At 43.9% G+C, this 25,523-nt stretch overlaps 1 protein-coding gene across 2 annotated transcripts in view; it reads right to left on the bottom strand.

Annotated features, from left to right (window-relative positions):
- LOC126278520 (astakine-like) overlaps positions 1 to 9,433 on the bottom strand; it is a 113,574-nt gene extending 104,141 nt beyond the window's left edge. Inside the window, exons 1-2 of one of the 2 annotated variants that reach the window (XM_049978685.1) lie at positions 9,342 to 9,418; positions 7,141 to 7,274 (exon numbers count right to left, since the gene is read on the bottom strand). The gene's annotated coding sequence lies outside the window, so the exon portion shown is untranslated. Of the gene's footprint in view, positions 1 to 7,140; positions 7,275 to 9,341 lie in introns of both variants that reach the window. The other variant, XM_049978687.1, reaches the window with a different exon arrangement.
- Positions 9,434 to 25,523: the final 16,090 nt, after the last annotated feature.

Genomic DNA, 25,523 nt, shown 5'->3' with positions numbered 1-25,523 from the left:
GTGGAGTACAGTTTTACAGAAGAACCCAGCACCGAAAAACACGCTTATGACAAAACATTCAATGGATGCAATAGGGAATAGTGAATTCCTGCAGATGACTTAAGACTCTTTAGTATGGAACGGGCAGAACAAGCTACTTGTCACATTGAAACGTTTCTGTCGATCGCCCTCCAAGATGAAGTCTCACGTACTTCTGTGACAGGAGTTATGCTCAGTGCATTTTGCAGCGGGCGACAAAAATTATGCGACGTATTTCACCACTGGTTATCAAGGAAACTTTTATCAGCGAACCCGAATATATTCTTGGCACCGCTACACTTCTAAAACTGTCTTAATAATGGCCACTGGCCCCGTTTTGACGCAAAGTAATAAGTGACATCGACAATGGATTTCAAGTTGATTCCATATTTTTAGATTTTCAGAACGCTTTTGATGCTAGCAACTTTCAATCAAATTGCGTAGCAAGAGAGTATCGTCTCAGTTGTGCGACTGGATTCATGATTACGTATAAGAAAGGTAACACTTCGTAGTAACTGGCGGGAAGTCATCGAGTGAAACAGAAGTGATATATGGCGTTACCCAGGGAAGAAACTCTGCTGTTCCCGATCTGTATAAACGATTTAGGAAAGAATCTAAGAGGCCCTCTTAGATTACTTGCAGGTGATGCTGTCGTTTATAGTCTAGTAAAGTCATCATAGGACCAAAACGAACTACTAAATGGTTTACACAGGACATCTACATGGTGCGAAAAGTGGAAACTGATCCTGGACAATGAAATGTGTGAGGTCCTCCACACGAGTAGTAAAATATTACACTAAATATCGATTACGCAATAAGTAACATAAATATAAAGGTTGCTGATTAAACTAAATACATAGGGATTGCAATTACGAACAGCTTAAACCGGAATCTTCACATACAAGGTGTTATCGGGAAGATGAGTCAAAGACTATGTTTTACTGGAAGAAACATTAACAGGTGTAAAAATTCTATTACACAAACAGCGCCTGGCCGTACTCTTCAGGTGTATTGCTGCTCCACGTGAGATCCTTGTAAGATAGTGTTGATAGAGAACATTCACACTGTTCAGACAAGGGCAGCTCGTTTTCTATTAATACAAAATAGGGGAGAGAGTGTTGCAGATACGCTGAGCGAGTTGTGGGTGACAATAATTAAAACAAGGCGTTTCTCCTTGTGAAGAAATCTTATCACGAAATTACAACCACCAGCTTTCTCTTCCGGATACCACAATATTTTATTGAGCCAACCTGCACAGGGAAGAATGGGCATTGTAATAAAATAAAGGAAATCAGCAAATGCATGGAAAAGTTTAGATGTCCATTTTTGCCCATTGCAGAAATAATCTGAAAGTGGTTTCATCAGATCTCTCCCAGACACGTAAATGTGAATTGCAGAATACTTTACTTTCTGGGTTCATCAGTCTTCTGACTGATGCGGCCCCCACAAATTTCTTGTGCCAACCTCTTCATCTCAGAGTAGCAATCGCATCAGCGTCTTCAATTATTCGCTGGATGTATTCCAATCTCTGTCTTCCCTGCAGTTTGTACTCTCTACAACTCCCTAAGTACCATGGACTTTCTGCTCCTTGTGTCTTAACACATATTGTTTCCCTTCCCTCTTCTTGTCAATGACTTTCACATGTTCCTCCACTTCCACATGTTCCTCTCCTTTCGCAGGGAACATCAACACTTCGTGTGTTATCAGTCCACCTTATTGTAACATGCTTGTATTGCATCACATCTCCAATATTTTGATTAATTTCTTTTCAGATTTTCACGTAGTCCATTAGCGAAATGATACGTGATTCACATCATAGAATGCTGTGCCCTAAACGTACATTCTCGGAACTTTTTCCTTAACTTAAAGACGACATTTCATACAAAAAGACTTCTTTGCCCAGAAATTCCTTCCTTATTGTGGTGGTCTGCTTTTTCTGCCCTTCTTGCTACGTCCGTCGTGTTTATTTCGCTTCCAAGATAACAGAATTCATGTACTTCGTTTACTTCATAGCTCTCAGTTTTGAAGTTGAGTTTGTCATTATTCTCATCTCTGCTGTTCCTCGATACATATGTCTTCCTTCGGTTTACTCTCAATCCTTACTGTAGCTTATTCGATTCCTCACTCCATTCAACAGGTCCTACCTTTCTTTCTGAAATTCATTGAGAATAGCGATGTCGTTAGTGAATCTTATCATTGATATCCTCTTCCACTATCCCAGTTTTGAATCTTTTACTTCAGTCACCACATCTTCGATGTACAGATTTCACAGTAGGGAAGAAAGACTACATACCTGTCTTATACCCTTTCTAACCCGAGCTCTTTGTTCTTGGTCTTGCAGTCTTATCGTTTCTCTGTTCTTGTACGTATTATATATTAGCCACTGTTTTCCGAAACTTACGCCTATTTTCCTTCTAATTTCGAACATCGTAGACTAGTTTGCTCATTCCACGTTGACAAATCCTACGAACGCTCACTTGATTTTTTTAAACTCTTGCTTCCTGTGTCAAGCCAACATCATAACTGCCTCTCTGGTTCCTTTACCATTCCTAAAGCAAACTAATAGTCATTTAACGGATCATCAATTTTCTTTTCCATTCTTCTGTGTATTATTCTTGGGAGTAACTTGACTGCATGAGATGTTAAGCTGATTACACGACAGTTCTTGCATTTACTTGGTCTTGGTATCTTCGGGTAGTGTTGGTCATATTCTTCGGAAAATCTGATGGTAAGCCTCATAAATTCTACAAACCAGTCTTTGGATTGGCGCGTCCATCAACGATTTTTGAAATTACGAAGGAATGTTACCTATCCTTTCTGCTTTATCTGATAAGAATACTTCCAAAGCTCTGTTAAACTCTGACTCCAATACTAGATCCTCTCTATCTTCTATATCGACTCCTATTCCTTCTTCTATCACGTCATCAAACAATTAATTCTGCACGTAGAGGATTCCAATATACTCTTTCCATCCACATGCTTTCTCCTTTGCATGTAACAATGGAATTAACTTTGACGCTTTTTCTTCTAATTTCATTAACGTTTGTGTTGACTTTTCAACAACTGTATCAGTCCTTCCGATGACCATTTATTTTTCGAAGTCTTCGCGTCCTTCCCGCAGCCATTTCGCCTCGGTTTTCCTGCACTTGTTATTTATTTACGATGTTGCAGCACCTGAATTGTTAAGAAGTATATAAAAGACATCATATTTACGCCAGTGACTGTAACATTTTCTTTATTTCATAATTTCAATTTTGGCCTTAGGCTATTATCAAGTGAAGATGTTATGGCTATTAGGCCATGTCAACCTAAAATGAGCTGACACATTTATATGTCGATGTCATTACTGTTAATAGTGGTTTAGGTTGACACAGCCTAATAGCCATAACATCTTCACTTGATAATGGCCAAAGGCCGAAATTGCAATCGTGAAATAAAGAAAATGTTGCAAGAAAACGGTTCAAATGGTTCTGAGCACTATGGGACTTAACATCTGAGGTTATCAGTCCCTTAGAACTTGTTGTTGTTGTTGTGGTATTCAGTCCTGAGACTGGTTTGATGCAGCGCTCCATGCTACTCTATCCAGTGCAAGCTTCTTCATCTCCCAGCACCTACTGCAACCTACATCGTTCTTAATCTGCTTAGTGTAGTCATCTCTTGGTCTCCCTCTACGACTTTTACCCTCCACGCTGCCCTCCAATACTAAATTGGTGATCCCTTGATGCCTCAGAACATGTCCTACCAACCGATCCCTTCTTCTGGTCAAGTTGTGCCACAAACTTCTCTTCTCCCCAATCCTATGCAATACTTCCTCATTAGTTATGTGAACTACCCATCTAATCTTCTCCATTATTCTGTAGCACCAAATTTCGAAAGCTTGTATGCTCTTCTTGTCTAAACTATTTATCGTCCTTGGTTCTTCCATACATGGCTACACTCCATACAAATACTTTCAGAAATGACTTCCTGACACTTAAATCTATACTCGATGTTAACAAATTTCTCTTCTTCAGGAACGCTTTCCTTGCCATTGCCGGTCTGCATTTTATATCATCTCTACTTCGACCATCATCAGTTATTTTGCTCCCCAAATAGCAAAACTCCTTTACTACTTTAAGTGTCTCATTTCCTAATATAATTCCCTCAGCATCACCCGACTTAATTCGACTACATTCCATTATCCTCGTTTTGTTTTTGTTGATGTTCATCTTATATCCTCCTTTCAAGACGCTGTCCATTCCGTTCAACTGCTCTTCCAAGTCCTTTGCTGCCGCTGACAGAATTACAATGTCATCAGCGAACCTCAAAGTTTTTATTTCTTCTCCATGGATTTTAATACCTACTCCGAATTTTTCTTCTGTTTCCTATACAGATGGAATAACATCGGGGAGAGGCTACAATCCTGTCTCATTCCCTTTCCATCCACTGCTTCCCTTTCGTGCCCCTCGACTCTCATAACTGCCATCTGGTTTCTGCACAAATTGTAAATAAACTTTCGCTCCCTGTATTTTACCCCTGCCACCTTCAGAATTTGAAAGAGAGTATTCCAGTCAACATTGTCAAAAGCTTGCTCTAAGTCTACAAATGCTAGAAACGTAGGTTTGCCTTTCCTTAATCTTTCTTCTAAGGTAAGTCGTAAGGTTAGTATTGCCTCACGTGTTCCAACATTTCTATGGAGTCCAAACTCATCTTCCCCGAGGTCAGCTTCTACCAGTTTTTCCATTCGTCTGTAAAGAACTCGCGTTAATATTTTGCAGCTGTGACTTATTAAACTGATAGTTCGGTAGTTCGGTAATTTTCACATTCACGTTCAGTGTTAAACCGATATCTGTGACTCAGTTTCAGTTTGCATATCAAATGTCTTACGGGAACAACGAAAATTTCATTTTCTGGAGTTCACGTAATTACTGAGGGCATTTAAAAATTCAAAATTAAGAGGTATAGTCTTATGTTAAAAGTTAAACATAGTAAGAGAAGTATTACAGTCAGTAACTGTGTGTTTGTCTTGAAGAAGCGTAACTTGTAGTGAATTTATTCATCCGGTATTCGAGAATGAGTGAACGTAGCACCTTACAACAAACTATATACATAATCTGAAGCCTGTATTACACTTTTTACATATGGCACGTGCACAAAATGATGAAAGGGAAGAAGTTTATCGCCTACTACATGCTCGATGTTCATGCATTCAGACTTCAACATCAAGCAAGACGTTTTAATTTATTACTTCTTTACTAGGGCTCTATTGGCAACACAGTTTGCAGACAGTATCCACGAATACCGCAGAATTTACGTGCAAAAGTATGCCATTTTACGCCACATAGTTGAGGAAATATGACGTCATAAACGTTTAGATGCGTGAAAAGCTAACCATTGCTCAAAATAGAGCGCAAATTACACTGACCATATTCATCCAGTGTTTCATAACGAGAGCACTTGGCGGCTTCCAACGAACTTAAAGCATAATTTCAAATTTTTCCTAACCTTTTTCTTGCTTTGATGCTTATAGTTAAATATTTAACATATTAACTCAGTTGTAAAATAATTAGACGTTTGAAGCTCTTTTGCATATGGGAGTTCGGTGGTTTAAAGATTCGTGGGTTTACTGGTTCCTAATACCAAGCCCATATTGTCCTCTACTCCTTCTTCTACTACAGCTTTGCAGTCATCCATGACTATTATATTTTCAACTTCTTCGAGCACATGTCAATCCGCCATTTTCTTATAAAGAAGTTAGGTCCTGAATCAGAGCACTTATATCATTTCCTATAGCTCTTACATATTCAAATAACGCAATGACTGTTTTGTAGAGTTAGTTAACATTGTCATTTAGCGTTACAGGATATTACTTCGATGTTACCGAACGCAAAAGACGAAAAACACGGATTTATACTTTTTTGGCCGGCCGCGGTGGTCTAGCGGTTCAGGCGCTCAGTCCGGAACCGCGGGACTGCTACGGTCGCAGGTTCCAATCCTGCCTCGGGCATGGATGTGTGTGATGTCCTTAGGTGAGTTAGATTTAAGTAGTTTTAAGTTCTAGGGGACTGAGGACCACAGATGTTAAGTCCAATAGTGCTCAGAGCCATTTGAACCATTTTTTTAATGCTTTTTGGACGAGCTACAGCGAATTGTTCGCGAAGGAAGGATGGAAGGAAGCAAAATTAGTTTAATAACATCGATTATTTCCAAGCTGTTATTCAAATTAAATATGTTTATTGGCGGTGTGCCACTTTACCGACCAAAGTATTATTACGTTACAGTAGCAGCCTTATGCGAAACAAGAAAAAAATAGTAGATTCAGTATCCTGACTACAGTTGTGTAAAGTGCTCTAAGACGAGACGAGTCTAATATTTCGGTTTGCCATCTTCTGTTTCTTTGTACTGCACTGTACAGTGTAACAAATACAGTGGCGGAGATCGATTTGAAAATGGGTCAAATGGCTCTAAGCACCATGGGACTTAACATATGAGGTCATAAGTTCCCTAGACTTAGAACTACTTAAGCCTAACTAACCTAAGGACATCACACACATCCACGCCCGAGGCAGGATTCGAACCTGGGACCGTAGCAGCCGCGTGGTGCCGGACTGAAGCGCCTAGAACCGCTCGGCCACAGCGGCCGGCGATCGATTTGAAACTCCCCGAAGTCAGTCTCGCATTGTCGATGGGTACTGTACGTTTAGTCCAAGTGTAGAGTGTCTCCAGTAGCGTACAATGTTTTTAGGGACTTCGGAAGCGCAGCCTTCAAACATTAAGCATTCTTCATTGACATAAGTTTCATACGTATTCACGTGATTTCTTGTTTGTCCGCGGTTCTATGTAATGGAAGATAAGCAGTATGTTAATAACGGAAAATAAATATGCTACAGAAGGCGACATGTGTGTTTATTACACGGAAAAGTGATGCGGATATGTCGCAAGATGTCCACATCTGATTTATTTGTAGGAAGCAGTCGAAGAGGAAAACAGGAATGTATGTTAAAGAGTGCTAAGGTCGTCGACTGCAACATGCATGAGAACATGAAAACATTGGCTTAGGGTCAGGGGGTTCGGAAGATTTACGGTACGAGAAGAAGGTGGTATGTATATATTAATTTTATCTTTCCATGAAATTCTTCTTACCTTGCCGTGTCTCTCGACGTTCTTCAGTCATGATAAGGTGCCTTCCGTATGAGACATTTTGATACCGGTATTGGTTCTCATTACGTTTTTCTCACACGGATTTTTCTGTATAGGCCATCTTCAAAAGACAGATACTGAAATAAACCACCGACAAATGATGTTGTAAACAGAGATTATGGAAAACAAGGTTCTACGTAGGAGAAGAGATAGCCGTTGCTTTGCACGTAACCATTTTTATTGCCATAGATTGCCTGAATAGAATTTCCCACTTGTTGAAGACAGTTTTGCTGTGTGTCCTAATGTCGAAACATAACACCTGTCAAATCTGATACCAGATTTTGCCTAGATACCAGCGGCCTACTAATTGACCCACTTTTGTTAATGGTTTACCATAGGATTTTTTCTGTGCCACAATTTTACTGTTAGGTCACATACATCACAAACACAGACCTAGATCATTTACATTCTCACAAATACAAAAAGACTGCTCTTCTCGTTTAAGAGCTTTATTGATCAACATTCACGCTTGGCTTTTTTATGTATCCTTCTACAGTTTTTCTATTGTAATCTCATCGAGCGAGGTGGTGCTGTGTTTAGCACACCGTACTCGTATTCGGGGTCACGGAGATTCAAATCCCTGTCTAGCAATACAAATTTAAGTTTCCGGTGATTTTCTAAAATCGGGTATGTCGATAAACGGAATGGTTCAATGGAAGGACAAGGCCCACATCCTTTCCCACGTTTGTGCTCCTTCTCAGTTTGCCTCGTCTGCGTCGGGACTTTAGATTCAAATCTCCCTTCTTTTGCCTTAATGATGACATTGTTAGTTTTTGTTTATTGTTCAAGAAATATTTCCATTTAGAAGAAATGCTGAATGCAGGAGGATGAATTTAATTCCTTATTATATAACGAAATCGATTTATTATTAATTACATGTGTTACGAAATACACATATTGCACGTACACAATAAGTATAATATTAATTGACCTAAAATGGACTGAAGTACGGTATATACGGTATTTGCAAGTTAGAGTACGAGGATTAGTATCTAATCTCAACCCTGCAGCTGTAATAAGGTCTTTTGTTTGCCAAGAGAGGTGCTAAGTGATTACATAGAACTGAAGTCATAACAGTCGGCAGTTCTAATTTGACGTTCTGTTGCACTAGTTCCAATGTTCGTCAACTGCTTGTCACAAATACACCTGTTCAAAAATGATTCTAAAGGCTCTGAGCACTATGGGACTTTAAATCTGAGGTCATCAGTCACCTAGAACTTATAACTACATAACCTAACTAATCTAAAAATATCACACATATCCATGCCTGAGGCAGGATTCGAACCTGCGAGCGTAGCGGTCGCGCGGTTCCGGACTGAAGCGCCTAGAACCGCTCGGCCACAAAATACACCTGTCCATGACGATTTGTTCTGTGTAGCATTAAATCGAATTTACTACTATATCTTACACCACAGTGCTGAAGACACTACCTCTATTTGTTTTTTTTTTTCATTTTTCCAATTTATTTAGTAATACAAATCTGTATATGTTATCCACACATCATTTCGTAGCAGCAGCACTATTTATATATTATGAATTTTCATGTGTGCGTGTTACTTCACTCAGGTGCTATTTGAAATTCAGGTGCTATGAGAAATTCAAATAAACCTTTTTTCCTGTTTTCTTTTTTTTTCAGTGATATGAAATACCTGTATGTAGCAAATATCGCGGGACGCTGTAATCCACAGTATATAAACTAGACAGCATTGTCATCATGTGACGATAGGATAACTAACTGACAGAAGAATTACATTCGCTCATTGGAGATAGTGACATATCGTGTTATTTAATTATGTCATTGAAAAAAAACACAAGAACGTTTCATCCATACAGTGATCATCTACAGCCAATACTTATTGCGCATGACGCATAGTGACACCAGTACACAGTAACAGTAGAGCAAGTATTGTGTTCGCCTGATGTCACTGAACGCGGGGTGTGCAATTTATGTGTTTGAAACGCATAAATGGATAACTGTGCGTTATAGTATTGGAAGATTGCAACCGTTCTAGGCGTATCATCCAAGAGATGAATAACGAGGTGAAATTATTGATACCTTAATAGGTGGATGGACGATGAGAAATACCTAGCTTTGCGCGCCTTATACACAGAAGCGAGCAGGCAGCAGTCTGCGGGCTGTTTACCTGGTTCGGTGCAGAGAGAGAGATTCGCCCTAAGGACCCCGCCTGCGCCTGCCAGGGACACGCCTGCCAGACTGTGGCCGCTCTTAGGCCTCGCCATGCGACACGCTCTAGTTCCAGACCCAGTCCCAGATGGCTCTGAGGTCACCGGCCATTCGTCACCAGTGACCCGTGACCTGCCCATTTCTGAACGTCGCTCCCGTTGCTCCTCGGCGCTCGGTGACAAATGGATAAGGTTTCGCCATCCTCCTCTATCGATTACTCAGCGTCATGCTCCTAAAAACCAGACCGTTTTTCACAAAAATACTAAACACAGCCATAATTTGAGCAAAATGTGTGTATTCTACTGAAAGTCACTTAAATTTGGCCCAGTTACAGAATTCCTAAATTGTAAAGGGTGCTCGTCACTTCACAAGCGGCGGGGAGTATTTTCGGGTGGATACTAGAATACTGGACTTTTCGGTTCAATTTTCATAGAACTGGGAATCGGGTATTACAAACATGTTGCAGCACCAATGACTACAGGTGTCAGTAGGAATGTTAAACAATCGTCACCAGAAACTTTTCTTTCACACCAAGTGTCCGACGAAGCAAACTGTTAAATCCAACCTCGTCGTCTAAGATGGAGTGCCTAGGAAACCTGCTTTCTCGGATGGCTAGACAACAATTCCGGCAAATCGTTTTAATGAGTTTTATTACAAAATGAGCACATACACTACTGGTCATTAAAGTTACTACACCACGCAGATGACGTGCTACAGTCGCGAAATTTAACCGACAGGAAGAAGATGCTGTGATATGCAAATGATTAGCTTTTCAGAGCATTCACACAAGGTTGGCGCCGGTGGCGACACCTACAACGTACTGTTATGAGGAAAGTTTCCAAGCGATTTCTCATACACAAACAGCAGTTGAACGGCGTTGCCTGGTGAAACGTTGTTGTGGTGCCCCGTGTGAGGAGGAGAAATGAGTACCATCACGTTTCCGACTTTGTTAAAGGTCGGATTGTAGCCTGTCGCGATTGCGGTTTATCGTATCACGGCATTGCTGCTCGCGTTGGTCGAGATCCAATGACTGCTGGGAGAATATGAAATCGGCGGCTTCAGGAGGGCAATACGGAACGCCGTGCTGGATCCCAACGGCCTCGCATCTCTAGCATTCGAGATGACAGGCATCTTATCGGCAAGGCTGTAACGGATCGTGCAGCCACGTCTCGATCCCTGAGGCAAAAGATGGGGACGTTTGCAAGACAACAACCACCTGCACGAACAGTTCGACAACGTTTGCAGCAGCATAGACCATCAGCTCGGAGACCATGGCTGCGGTTACCCTTGACGCTGCATCACAGACAGGAGCGCCTGCGATGGTGTACTCAACGATGACCTGGGTGCACAAATGGCAAATCGACATTTTTTCGGATAAATCCAGGTTCTGTTTACAGCATCATGATGGTCGCATCCGCGTTTGGCGACATCGCGGTGAACGCAAGTTGGAAGCGTGTATTCGTCATCGCCATACTGGCGTATCAGCCGATGTGATGGTATGGGGTGCCATTGGTTACACGTCTCGGTCACCTCTTGTTCGCGTTGACGGCACTTTAAACAGTGGACGTTACATTTCAGATGTGTTACGACCCGTGGCTCTACCCTTCATTCGATCCCTACGAAACCGTACATTACAGCACGACATCATGTCGCAGGTCCTGTACGGGCCATTCTGGATATAGAAAATGTTCGACTGCTGCCCTGGCCAGCATATTCTCCAGATCTCTCACCAACTGAAAACGTTTGGTCAATGGTGGCCGAGCAACTGGCTCGTCACAATACGCCAGTCACTACTCTTCATGAACTGTGGTATCGTGTTGAAGCTGTATAGGCAACTGTACCTGTACACGCCAAGCTCTGTTTGACTCAATGCCCAGGCGTATCAAGGCCGTTGTTACAGCCATTGGTGGTTGTTTTGGGTACTGATTTGTCAGGATCTATGCACCCAAACTGAGTGAAAATGTAATCGCATGTTAATTCTAGTATAATATATTTGTCCAATGAATACCTGTTTATCATCTGCATTTGTTATTGGTGAAGCAATTTGAATGGCCAGTAGTGTACAATACTTAATTTTGTCTTATATAGATGTGTCGCAAGCAAAGTGCGACATGCAAAAAAAAGCAAGGTTGTTCAATATTAAACAATCCTAATGTAAGCGAAGTTATAGTGTTGCTGCTTCTATTCAGGTCGCTAGTTGGTTTTAATGGTTCTGAGCACTATGGGACTTAACATCTATGGTTATCAGTCCCCTAGAACGTAGGACTACTTAAAGCTAACTAACCTAAGGACATCACACAACACCCAGTGATTACGAGGTCGCTAGCCTTGAAGCTTCTCTTCAACTGGGCTGCGATCAGTCTGGCGTTGGCGCTTATGTCCTCTTCGCATCGAGACCGCTGCCGTCGCGTTGTCGTCCTGGAGAGGGTTCGGTCAGCGTGCAATTGGCTGACGTCACATCTCTCTCCACTCTATCGTTCCCGCCTGGCGTGCCGGCGCCTGATTTTACAAAGCAAAACAAACTGCACGCAATATGAACAGTCGACATACAACAGTTCTTCTCTAGGGACGAAAACGTTGAGCTCAAATGGATAAAACTAAAATTATTGTACAATTGCTTTCGCCCCTGCTCAGCTTTGAAGTATGTGGATGGAAAAAGAGGGAGGGGTAGGTACTGTTTGTACTCCTACCCGTCGTCCGCCGTCCTCATGCAGAGCCAGCGATAAAAGTTATGCTGCACGGCAGGAAATCTGCGGTCAGTACTTTACTTATGACGCAATCACACTCTCATCCTTCCAGCTACTGTGTCTGGTAGACACAGTTGCAGTCTTACAACTCCAATTAGACTGCGCAACACAAGGAATCACTTATCGAAACACTGTGAAACATCCCCTTAGAAAAATTAATGAATTACTGTGCTGATAAACCTCTTACGTTATTTGATTTTCAAACAACTGAGCATAACTGAACGTACTCAGACATTACTCTCTTTACTTATTCTGATCAACACTAAACTGACACACAATCTGACTTTCAATAATCCCTACAAAAGAATGGCTCTCACTAACATTAACCTATACGTTTCACAAATCACTTACCTCACAAAAATCTTCGTTGCTCAAATTACTGCAATACAGCGTGCGCGAATACTGTCTGCTGAATAAAAGATTCTAACTACTGAAGGCACTAACTGCTGATAGGCATAGTTAGCAAATGAAAGATTTTGTTTGAGAACAAACAATGTATTTACCTTAATAATGTTCAAAAGTAGTCATATATACACGATGTTACAAAAATGTACGGCCAAACTTTCAGGAAACATTCCTCACACACAAAGAAAGAAAATATATTATGTGGACATGTGTCCGGAAATGCTTACGTTCCATGTTAGAGCTCATTTTATTACTTCTCTTCAAATCACGTTAAACGTGGAATGGAAACACACAGCAACAGAACTTACCAGCGTGACTTCAAACCCTTTGTTACAGGAAATGTTCAAAATGTCCTCCGTTAGCGAGGATACATGCGTCCACCCTCCGTCGCATGGAATCCCTGATGCGCTGATGCACCCCTGGAGAATGGCGTATTGTATCACAGCCGTCCGCAATACGAGCACGAAGAGTCTCCACATTTGTTACCGGGGTTGCGTAGACAAGAGCTTTGAAATGCCCCCATAAATGAAAGTCGAGAGGGTTGAGGTCAGGAGAGCGCGGAGGCCATGGAATTGGTCCGCCTTTACCAATCCATCGGTCACCGAATATGTTGTTGAGACTGAAATGTGCAGGAGCTCCATCGTGCGTGAACCACATGTTGTGTCGTACTTGTAAAGGCACATGTTCTAGCAGCACACGTACAGTATACTGTTTGAAATCATGATAACGTGATCCAGTGAGCGTAGCTGGAAGAACATGGGGCCCAATCAAGACAGCACCAACAATGCCTGCCCAAAGGTTCACAGAAAATCTGTGTTAATGACGTGATTGCACAATTGCGTGCAGATTCTCGTTAGCCCACACATGTTGATTGTGAAAATTTACAATTTGGCCACGTTGGAGTACATACTGACGAAACTAAATTAGCTCTAACATGGAAATTAAGCGTTTCCGGACACATGCCCACATAACATCTTTTCTTTATTTTTGTGTGAGGAATGTTTACTGAAAGTTTGGCCACACCTTTTTGTAACACCCTGTATATCAGTTCATGATATCCAATAATACAAATTTACTCTTTGTGGTGGACACATGTCCAGATCGTCCGCTCTCAAAATTCTGCCATCTCTCTCCCCACATCCACCACTGCTGGCGGCTCACCAACTGCGCAACGCTACGCGCTGTTCACATCCAACTGCCCAACACTACAATAGCGAATATTCCAACAATGCCAACCAGCTATAGACTGCACACAGCACAGCCAGTGATTTTCGTACAGAGTGCTACGTGGCGTTACCAACATAACAACCTAAGCAGCCTACTTTCACCTGTAACTGTCTTCCACTGGGATGTATAAGTTTGAAATTTGGCTCACCTTTCCTGCGTAATGGTACAAAAGTGCAGCGCACTGTGGCGGCGGCGGCGACGCTTCGAAAAGTCTGCCACATGGGAAAATAGGCGTCAGCTCAAAAGTTCGTGTGAGGCATAAGGTGGCTTAATGATGTCAGACTGGTACCAACCTTCACCAGAATTCTACCCACCGCTCTGTCGCGGAAGTGTCACACCCTCTCTTACTAACGTTTCACCCCTTCTTTTGATGCCTCTGCGGTGGAGGTCTGAACCAGCATTGAAATCATGGGGTTTTCTTATGGGTGGCCGAAGGAATATTTCACACACCGCCGCTCGGAATCGACACATTAAGGCCTTAGGGAGTGGCATAGAGCGCGTCAATGAAACCACGCCTTTTCTTGCGGCGTCGATTCTCACAAATTTAGCAGTCGGAAACGATATTTCGCAGTGTCCACATCTACATTTATACTCCGCAAGCCACGCAGCGGTGTGTGGCGGACGGCACTTTACGTGCCACTCTCATTACCTCCCTTTGCTGTTCCAGTCGCGTATGGTTCGCGGGAAGAACGACTGTTGGAAAGCCTCCGTGCGCACTCGAATCTCTCTAATTTTACATTCGTGATCACCTCAAGAGGTATAAGTAGGGGGAAGCAATATATTCTATACCTCATCCAGAAACGCACCCTCTCGAAATAGCAAGCTACACCGCGATGCAGAGCACCTCTCTTGCAGAGTTGGCCACTTGAGTTTGCTAAACATCTCCGTAACGCTATTACGAATACCAAATAACCCTGCGACGAAACGCGCCTCTCTTCTTTGATTCTTTTCTATCTCCTCTGTCGACCCGACCTGGTAAAGATCCCACACTGATGAGCAATACTCAAGTATAGGTCGAACGAGTGTTTTGTAAGCCACCTCCTTTGTTGATGGACTACATTTTCTAAGGACTCTCTCAATGAATCTCAACCCGACACCCGCCTCACCTACAATTAATTTTATATGGTCATTCCACTTCAAATCGTTCCGCACGCATACTCCCAGATATTATACAGAAGTAACTGCTAGCAGTGTTTGTACCGCTATTATATAATCATACAATAAAGGATTCTTCTTTCTATGTATTCGCAATACATCACATTTGTCTATGTTAAGGGTCAGTTGCCACTCCCTGCACCAAGTGTCTATCCGCTGCAGTTCTTCCTGCATTTCGCTGCAATTTCCTAATGCTGCAACTTCTCTGTATACTACAGCATCATCCGCGAAAAAACCGCATGGAACTTCCGATACTATCTACTAGGTCATTTATATATATCGTGAAAAGCAAATGATCCCATAACCCTCCCATGAGGCGGTTTTTTTAACGTCTGTAGACGTCTCTCCATTGAGAACAACATGCTGTTTGCTAAAAACTCTTCAATCCAGCCACACAGCTGGTCTGAGATTCCGTAGACTCTTACTTTGTTTATCAGGCGACATTGCGGAACTGTATCGAACGCCTTCCGGAAGTCAAGGAAAATGGCATCTACCTGGGAGCCTGTATCTAATATTTTCTTGGTCTCATGAACAAATAAAGCGAGTTGGGTCTCACACAATCGCTGTTTCCGGAATCCATGTTGATTCCTACAGAGCAGATTCTGGGATTCCAGAAATGACATGATACGCGAGCAAAAAACATGTTCCAAAATTCTACAACAGATCGATATCAGAGAGATGGGCTTATAGTTTTGCGCATCTGCTCGACAACCCATCTTGAAAACTGGAACTACCTGCGGTCTTTTCCAATCATTTGGAACATTCCGTTCCTCTAGAGACTTGCGGTACACGGCTGTTAGAAGGGGGGGCAGGTTATTTCACGTACTCTGTGTGGAATCGAATTGGTATCCCGTCAGGTCCAGTGGACTTTCCTCTGTTGAGTGATTTCAGTTGCTTTTCTATTCCTTGGACACTTGTTTCGATGTCAGCCATTTTTTAGGTCGTGCGGGGACTTAGAGAAGGAAATGCTGTGCGATGACGAGCAACATGGCGACGTTCTTGATACCTTTGACACTGCTAAAACCCCACGGGCGATTCAAGTCTGCTGTAAGGTAATCGTTGGCCAGCAACCCCACTGAACGTTATTACACCCCTTTGGAATATAGCGAGACTGCAATTTTTGCTGTGGTGTATAGGGTGGAACCACTAGGAACTGTTCAAAACCATTTGGCGAAATTGCACGTGATCTGAAGCAGAAAAGTGTGTTTACGGTTTTTCAGTCCACCTGTTTCGTGTGCTCCTGCGGCAAGTTCACGGGCAGGTGGACATTGACACATGTGTGAATATTAATCTTAAGGTTCGTTCTATCACCCCCAGTCCGCCAGTACACTCGGTGTCACCCGGCCACCATTGTTGAGCATGTTAAAAATGTACCTGTACAAAGACAACCTTTGATGAAGTCATAGGCACTTGCAAACAGGCAATCCCTCCTCTCCCCCACGCCAACCAATTCTGCGTGCCTACTAACAGGTACAACGGCAGCAGTGTATCCTAACTGAAGGTGCCTGGGATTCTCGTCACGGGTTTTCCCTGTAGAGGTACATTTTTTAGGTGCTCAACGAATGCGCACAGGTGGTACCTGGGGTGTTGTCCTACTGGTTGGTCGCAGAAAGACCCTTTGGAGCCTTATTCACACCACTCTCCCTCCCTGCAAACACGTCTTAGGAGAAGTCAAAGGAGGAAGGCTGCCACGGATCATGTGCAGATTTTGCGGGATGGTTTTTGAATGGTCCCTAACGTAATCATCTTGTAAAGCAGAGCAAAAATTTCCGTCACTCTGCGTCATAAAATGGTTTCGTAGCGTTCAACGGGGTTGCTGGCCGAAGATGTTCTTAGTGTATGGCTGAAACAATCTGAGCCGTGTGTCGGCACTCAACATATATCGCGCTGTTAAGTTCTGAGTCCTTCCATTCCATCGATATTTGATTCTTTAATATTTATCGTTATGCTGCGTACGATTCTGTTGAGATTCCCCTCTGGCGGCGTGTCTGGTCTTATCGATCTTCGAGTCGTTGCTTCCTGTTAGTCTTGTGTAAGGGAGTAAGATCTTTGGGGTGATGGCCGGTTGGTTGCCTAGCAGTGACAAGTCGGTCGGTCGGTTTTTAAAATTGGGAATGAGAGATGGTCGGACGATTAGACCGTGGCGTGGCGTGGCGGTGGAGAGTTGGTTGTTGTTCCGAGAAGCCGCGTGGTCTATCCTGGCGGTGCGAGACGTGTGGGTCGAGTTGACGGGACAAGGCTGTAAGCTCTTGCTGTGAACACCCGGGGGCCACGGCTGTGGTTCCGAGTCACTACTTAGTGGGAGCGGCAACGGGTGTCTTTAAATTTTCCGTCTGGAGGCGGGAATGATGGACTAGTAACTCGCCTAACCTGAGGAGTGGTATTTCGCCGCCGTGAGTGTAGAGAAGACGAGGGCTCCGGTGACAGAGCGCGTTGCTGCGTGACTGTGCCCAGTTGGGTACACTGGCGACGTGTACACGGTCGGGTGTGAGGAACCTTTGCATCGGAGTTCACCTGTTGTTTCTCTGATAAACTGTAACTGAAGCTGGTTAAACGTTTAGATGTTAGCTAAAGAATTTTAGTTTGTGCAACCAGAGTCTTTTCTGCCTTGTTGCCTCCTGCGTTGGGTTTTCCTGTCCCTGTCGCCGGTGTAATTATAGACAGTGATCTTTTGGCTTCTTATTAGTACTGCCTGGGAGGAAGTGTATTTTTGGGCAGGGATTATCGTTCCTGATTTGATTCCTCCTCCTCCACTGGCCTCGCGTGAGGTCGATGTGATTGCTGAATGTGAGGCGATGTGGGTCTATTAGTCCGCTTGTAGCCTGAGCATCCTTCGGGAGACAATTGTGACCGCCCTTACACCCGGTCGGTTAATTATTTCTATCCCAGGGCATTTTGGTGGGAGGACATGGTATTAAAGTTGTTAGTTATTGTATAATGTTAAATGGTTGTATTTTACTCTGATTGTTTTTGGCCACTGTTTGAAAAGGTTAAGTTTGCCTTCCATTGGTGGGTTTTTAAAATTACGTGGCTTTAAAATTGTTAGTTATTGTAAAAGGTGAATGACTGTATCTTTACTTCGATTGTTTTAATCTACTTGGCATCTTTTGAAAATGCTGGTTCTGCCTCCCTGTTGGCAAGCCCTTGTAATTTAATATCTTGTTGTGCCAAAGTTTAAAAAAAGTTGGCTCCCTACATGTTTGGTAGCGAAACTGTATGCAAATTGGTGTTTTTTTTGTTTCATTACTTGGAAAGTTTTAATTTTGTTATTAAATGCTTTATCAAAGTCTGTCTTAAGTAAAATCGCTTGGCTATTAACGGTAAAGTAAAGTTTTTAATTTCATTACTTCAAAAATTTTGATTTATTATCAAATGTTTTATCAAAGTCGGTTTCAAGTAAAATGGCTTGGCCGTTAACTGTAAAGTAAATTGTTTTGAAAAGGCACTCATTCCTACTAGCTTTTTTGGATCTGTTCCTGGTCCAGTGATAAAGAAATGACATTTAATGGTTGAAGTAATCAATAAAGAAATTGTAAATTGCAACTCGACAGTAACCAACTAATTTTGGCCCCGTTTCCCAACTGGGGGTTTTCTTTCATTAATCGTAACACCCGTCTCACAACCTAGGGGTATCGGCAGTGTCATAAGTGTCAAGAACATAGTTCTGTTGCTCATCACATTGCGAACTGTCGTTTTGGATCACGAAACATGTGGGAATGAATGGAAAAGGAAAGTGGAGGTTTCATTGACTCCCTGTATGCCACTCCATAAGACCGTTTAGCGTCGATTCTTAGTGTTGGTACGTCTGAATAGAGTTTCATCGCCATCCATCAGAAAACCGCGATTTCAAAGTAGGCTTCACTGTTGTGACCTCCATCATAGCGGCCTCAAAAAAAAAGTGTGAAATGCTGGTAACAGGGGGTGTGACACTATCACGGTGGCCCTGGGCTGAACGGTGCTGAAATTTGGTGCCAATCATTAACCCAACTCACATGAACTGCTGAACTCTGCCCTCTTTTTCGTATGTGTGGACACCTTGCTGTCTGGAGCGTCAACGAGCCCGAGGGTTATGTCACAGGGCGCCAGGTTCAAATGGCTCTAAGCACTATGGAACTTAACTTCTGAGGTCATCAAACTAAGGACATCACACACATCCATGCCCGAGACAGGATTCGATCGTGCGACCATAGCAGCCGTGTGGTTCCGGACTGAAGCGCCTATAACCGCTCGGTTACAGCGGCCGGCAGGACGCCAGGCATTTACACCATTACAGAGAAAGGTTGCGCGTAACTTTGACCCAAATTTCTAACCCATGCGTCGCAATGGGTTTCAAAAAGTTATCCTTTAATTGTGCTGCGCAGTGTACGTCTTGTCCTGTCCTTTTCCGTCTCTCTTCCTTCGTCCAGTTTTCAATCTGTACCTCTGGACCCCCAACAAAGAAACCTGCTAATGGTCGATAAGCTATGTCAGTATACACAACAAATTCCAGACACCACCTTTACGTAACCATCCGAAAAATGGTTGAGAGGTACTGAGCCGGTTGTATAGGCTGAGATCCCCTGCTATACCCGCAGGAGAGCACAGATAGTTTTGTTTGTGGAAGGGGGCCAAAATGACTGGCCGTCAGTTGCACTCATTTGGCAAATATTACTAGAGTAAAGAAAACAATAAAAACAGATCAAGCCAAATATTAACTTTAGAACTTAATTCCCGGCTAAATGCGCCATTCCGTCTCGCGCCTCAAGGGCAAAACAACTTCAATTTAAAAGTGTCTGAGGGCCAATCACTTAAGACTCAAAAACAAGAATTTGAATTTTAAAAATGAGAAGGCCTCATCCCAAAACTTTTCTCTAAATTAGGCTGAAGGCCCAAACAATCTCACGTCTTAAGAGCAAAACAACTTTAATTTAAAATCGGCTGAAGGCCAATAACTTAAGACTCAATAACAGGAGTTTGAATTTTAAAAGGCAGAAACCCTTATCCTAAAATTTCTTTAAATCAGGCTGAAGGCCCAAACAATCTCACGCCTTAAGGGCAAAACAACTTTAACTTAAAATCGGCTGGAAGCCATACATAAACAAACGACAAGGAGAAATAAGAAAAGGCAGCGCATCAAACGGCGCTCGAAAGTTTCCAAGGGCCAGCCTAGAATTCAAACGCTAACGCTCGCTTAGGTGAGACAGGCAGTCGGCCAACAATTCTCAATCCGACGGCAACCTAACCGACCGTCAATGGACAAAGAGACTGGATAACTTCCGCTCCACCCGACCATCACACAACAGGGAGTTCAATGGAACAATGCACAAGATATGGGTGCCCACAAAGAATTACACATTCAGCTGTCAAACTACATAGCATGCTGGACAGCCACAACACAACAAGGAAAATCCGTTGCGTGAATTTACGTCAACGACCAGGGCAAGTAACAGGAACGTTAACGGTCACAAGCCAGAAGATTCCGCAGGTGCACTTCAATTCCAAAATAATCAAGTTAAGTTAACTCCACAAGAGGGTGGCTAGAATTTTGCCAAATTGGAAACACACATTGTTGCTCGAGGAAATGTCCCAAAAGCCCATAACGAAATTCAAACGACACAATGTGAACTGTTGGGGCTGGCTGGTAGATTAAGTAAAGACTCAACTTTCGTGTCCTGGATCGGTGAACCACGGACCTCGGACCTCGTAGCAATGGGAACAGCACCACACATTCTGACTGTGCGTGGACGCCGCCAGCGGGCCCGGCCAGACACGTGCAATGGAGACTTCCTCTCTGCCCCACGCCAACCGACCGCCTCCCAGACCCGGAAACGGTGAAAGGACCAAATATGCGACGGCCGATGAGACGACCGACCGAACGACCAACCAACGGTCGTCCCGCTACAATCTCCCTCCGTCGGACAGTTCATATGAGCCACCAGCGGTCGGCGAGCACTGGCTGTTCGCGCCTCACTGGCGCTCCGTCCCCGACTTCACTGCTGCTGCATCCCGACTGCACTGCTGGTCCGTCTCCCTTGACTGCCAGACACACCACGACCCGGAAATACTAACGAACGTTCCAGAGACGGTACGACAGTGCACTTATCGATAAGCGCTGCTGCTGCCGCTCAAGGAACAGTAAGGCAGGAAGTTAGTGACGCCAGTAAATGGAATAAGAAAACGAGGCGGTAGTACCGTAATAGAAGATGACAAACAATAAATGGCATGAACACGAGCAGTGCACAGCTCACAGGCGAACTGTGTAATGGTCGCCTAGCAAGTCAATTATGGGGAACGAGCGTCAAACGTAAAGCAAAAATCCTGAAACATGACCAAATTGACTTTTCTGTCCCTTTAGGCAACTGCATAACACATCTCCCCACACTATCTATGTACATGTATGTCTAACTGCTTTGCTCAAATTTGAATGTCTAGTTCATGTATGCCAACATCGCAAGCAGAAGATGAACAGATAAAGTTTGTGAGGACATTAAACGGGTAATTCAGTATGTGGAAGGAGATGATAATCTAATGATCATGAGGGAATGAGGGACAGCAAGGCGGCTGAAGGGGAAGGAATAGAACAAAAGGTTTACCCGAGAATACGAGCTAGGCAGTAAGAATCAGAGAGGATGCAATAAATTTAATTTCAGTTGGTAATAGCGAATACTCTGTTCAAAAATCACAAGAGGAGGTGGTATACTTGGAAACGACGCAGAACCACGGGAAGATTCCAGCTAGATTGCATCACTGTCAGACAGAGATTACGAAACTAGATACTGGATTGCAAAGCGTGCCCAAGTACAGATACAGACTCCAATCATAATTTAATAATGATGAAGAGTAAACTGAATTTTAAGAGAATCGTTGAGAAGGATCAGCGTGGAAGGCAGTGTATACTGAAGTAATGAGAAATGATGAGACTTCATTTTACTTCCTCGTTTTCTAGTTTTACAGTTTTGTATCACATCTGGAGATATCATGTACCATTCAGTGACTAATGCAATACTGCAGAACGCGCACAGAGGGGAATAAGATTTCAGTTCCCACGCTGACTGAAGGAGCCGGTGGACCATATAGCGTGTCAATGGACGTTGGTGTGAGGTGCTGTGGCTGGACATGGGAACGCCCGTTACGTCAGCAGCGAGGAATGAAGGGAAAAGTTATTCTAGCGTGAAGCAAGTAATCTTGCTTAATTAACATTTCCTAGTAAAAGAAGCTTTTTCTAAAGCAGATATTAGGGCAAGCCTACAGGTCATAAGTAAATTCTTACAATAGTATTACACTCCTGGAAATTGAAATAAGAACACCGTGAATTCATTGTCCCAGGAAGGGGAAACTTTATTGACACATTCCTGGGGTCAGATACATCACATGATCACACTGACAGAACCACAGGCACATAGACACAGGCAACAGAGCATGCACAATGTCGGCACTAGTACAGTGTATATCCACCTTTCGCAGCAATGCAGGCTGCTATTCTCCCATGGAGACGATCGTAGAGATGCTGGATGTAGTCCTGTGGAACGGCTTGCCATGCCATTTCCGCCTGGCGCCTCAGTTGGAGCAGCGTTCGTGCTGGACGTGCAGACCGCGTGAGACGACGCTTCATCCAGTCCCAAACATGCTCTATGGGGGACAGATCCGGAGATCTTGCTGGCCAGGGTAGTTGACTTACACCTTCTAGAGCACGTTGGGTGGCACGGGATACATGCGGACGTGCATTGTCCTGTTGGAACAGCAAGTTCCCTCGCCGGTCTAGGAATGGTAGAACGATGGGTTCGATGACGGTTTGGATGTACCGTGTACTATTCAGTGCCCCCTCGACGATCACCAGAGGTGTACGGCCAGTGTAGGAGATCGCTCCCCACACCATGATGCCGGGTGTTGGCCCTGTGTGCCTCGGTCTTATCAGTCCTGATTGTGGCGCTCACCTGCACGGCGCCAAACACGCATACGACCATCATTGGCACCAAGGCAGAAGCGACTCTCATCGCTGAAGACGACACGTCTCCATTCGCCCCTCCATTCACGCCTGTCGCGACACCACTGGGGGCGGGCTGCACGATGTTGGGGCGTGAGCGGAAGACGGCCTAACAGTGTGCGGGTCCGTAGCCCAGCTTCATGGAGTCGGTTGCGAATGGTCCTCGCCGATACCCCAGGAGCAACAGTGTCCCTAATTTGCTGGGAAGTGGCGGTGCGGTCCCCTACGGCACTGCGTAGGATCCTACGGTCTTGGCGTGCATGCGTGCGTCGCTGCGGTCCGGTCCCAGGTCGACGGGCACGTGCACCTTCCGCCGACCACTGGCGACAACATCGATGTACTGTGGAGACCTCACGCCCCACGTGTTGAGCAATTCGGCGGTACGTCCACCCGGCCTCCCGCATGCCCACTATACGCCCTCGCTCAAAGTCCGTCAACTGCACATACGGTTCACGTCCACGCTGTCGCGACATGCTACCAGTGTTAGACTGCGATGGAGCTCCGTATGCCACGGCAAACTGGCTGACACTGACGGCGGCGGTGCACAAATTCTGCGCAGCTAGCGCCATTCGACGGCCAACACCGCGGTTCCTGGTGTGTCCGCTGTGCCGTGCGTGTGATCATTGCTTGTACAGCCCTCTCGCAGTTTCCGGAGCAAGTATGGTGGGTCTGACACAACGGTGTCAATGTGTTCTTTTTTCCATTTCCAGGAGTGTAGATTACAATACTTCAATGGTGTTCGTTCTGAGGATACTCATGTCAAACGAAATACCCCATCTCATGTTGTGGTTTGCGGTTACAAGGAGCACGTTACTTACAATGGGTAGACTTCGACTTCCCACATGTGTAATGAAGTTGTGTATCTCCGGCAAAACTGTCCAGAAAAGGTGTTTGCATTGCAGAACTATTTATAACAGCCTAAAAGATTAACGTTGGCTGATCTTGTGACCGAAAAACAGATGACGGGTGGCGAAAATTCGAGTATTACGGGAAATGTGCAGGAGAGGCCACAAAACTCTCTTGAAGCCTTTCTCCATTTACTTACGAAAAGCCACACGGAGTGTCCGCGCGGTTTGAGGCTCCATGTCACGGACTGCCGGCGGAGGTTCGAGTCCTCCCTCGGCAAAGGGTGTGTGTGTTGTCCTTAGCATAAGTTAGGTTAAGTTAGTTTCAGTAGTGTGTACGTCTAGGGACCGATGACGTCAGCACTTTGGTCCCTTAGGAATTCACACACATTTGAACATTTGAACCTAGGAAAGACACTGTAGACAATCCTGTTGCGAAGGGGAGTTAGGGGAGAATCGGGGTATCTGACCTGCCCCGGGGGGGGGGGGGGGGTGTAATTTCATATTCTTGAAGAAAAAAACCTTGTTTCCCAACGCACCTTGCATTCACCGCACGTTGATCTGTCGATTATTCAAATTATTTTGAAGGTTTTTGAACAGTTTTGTACACATTCTAAGTTGATTTCGGAACGAATCATAATATGATTTTTGAATGCGTGCATAGTGTACATGATATCGCTGCCAGAAAAATCTCCGTCGGATCTAGAAATAAAAAGACTCCCGCAGACAAAAGGGGACGGGGCTATACGAGCTGAACCGAATAAAAACGAACGGGCGGATACCAATCGCTGTTTGTCCGTGTGGTTAATTGGGTGTGCGAATGATTATCGAAATCCATAGATTCAGACAATCAAGGTGGACATAAATGGCTAACAGGAATAAGAAGTAAGAAAGATTACATATTATCGTCCCGGTGTATCCAAGAAAATGAAATTTTGACAGAAAATTTTTGCCAGATCACTACACCACTGATGGACAGTTGTTCAGTCCCTACTTAACCGCCGCTTAAGTTCCGTTCTCGGAATAGCGCGGAAAACGCGTTGTACGGACACGTAATAACGCCTAAACGGAGAATAAACGCGAGATAACTAAACTGGTGATTCTGGCAGGATTAGCAAAGTTAACCGGAGTATAAGTTTTGACAATGGCAGGAATAGGTACAGAATTGTTTGTTAGAATGAGGAAGGAGAAGAAGTGGGGACATCACCCAAACTACGTGAAACAAAATAACGATTCCCAATTTATATAAAAATTTCCTACTACTACAATTCGATCTCATGCAAGAGAAACTAAATGAAATGTGAAAAGATTTCCTAACAGAAAACGTTTTGCTTGTATTAGGACTAATAGTGCCAGCCGTTGTGGCCGAGCGGTTCTAGACTCTGCATTCTGGAGCCGCGTGACCGCTGCGGTCGCAGGTTCGAATCCTGCCTCGGACATGGATGTGTATGATGTCCTTAGGATAGTTGGGTTTAAGTAGTTCTACGTTCTAGGGGACTGATGACCTCAGATGTTAAGACCCACAGTGATCAGAGCCATTTAACCATTTTTAGGACTAATAGACATTTGATATTGGTACTTTGTGAATTACACTCTGTCGTTTATTTATGTAAATTAGCTAGAGAAAAATGACCATTTGTGCTAAAACAGCCTCTCTTATTTGGCGTGTGTTACAACTGTTGCAATTTTAGAAAGGTCTATTTCGTTTTATCTGGCAAACAGTGACAGAACAGAGGTAAACAAATCGAGAAATCACACCACTCTTGGGTACCATTCGTGTTATCAGCTTTTCAGTATTA

The sequence above is a fragment of the Schistocerca gregaria genome, chromosome 6, assembly GCF_023897955.1.
Source record: "Schistocerca gregaria isolate iqSchGreg1 chromosome 6, iqSchGreg1.2, whole genome shotgun sequence".
NCBI classification, from domain to species: domain Eukaryota; kingdom Metazoa; phylum Arthropoda; class Insecta; order Orthoptera; family Acrididae; genus Schistocerca; species Schistocerca gregaria.
Note: the sequence above shows the minus strand (reverse complement) of the source record. Positions and strands in the feature narration are given on the sequence as shown.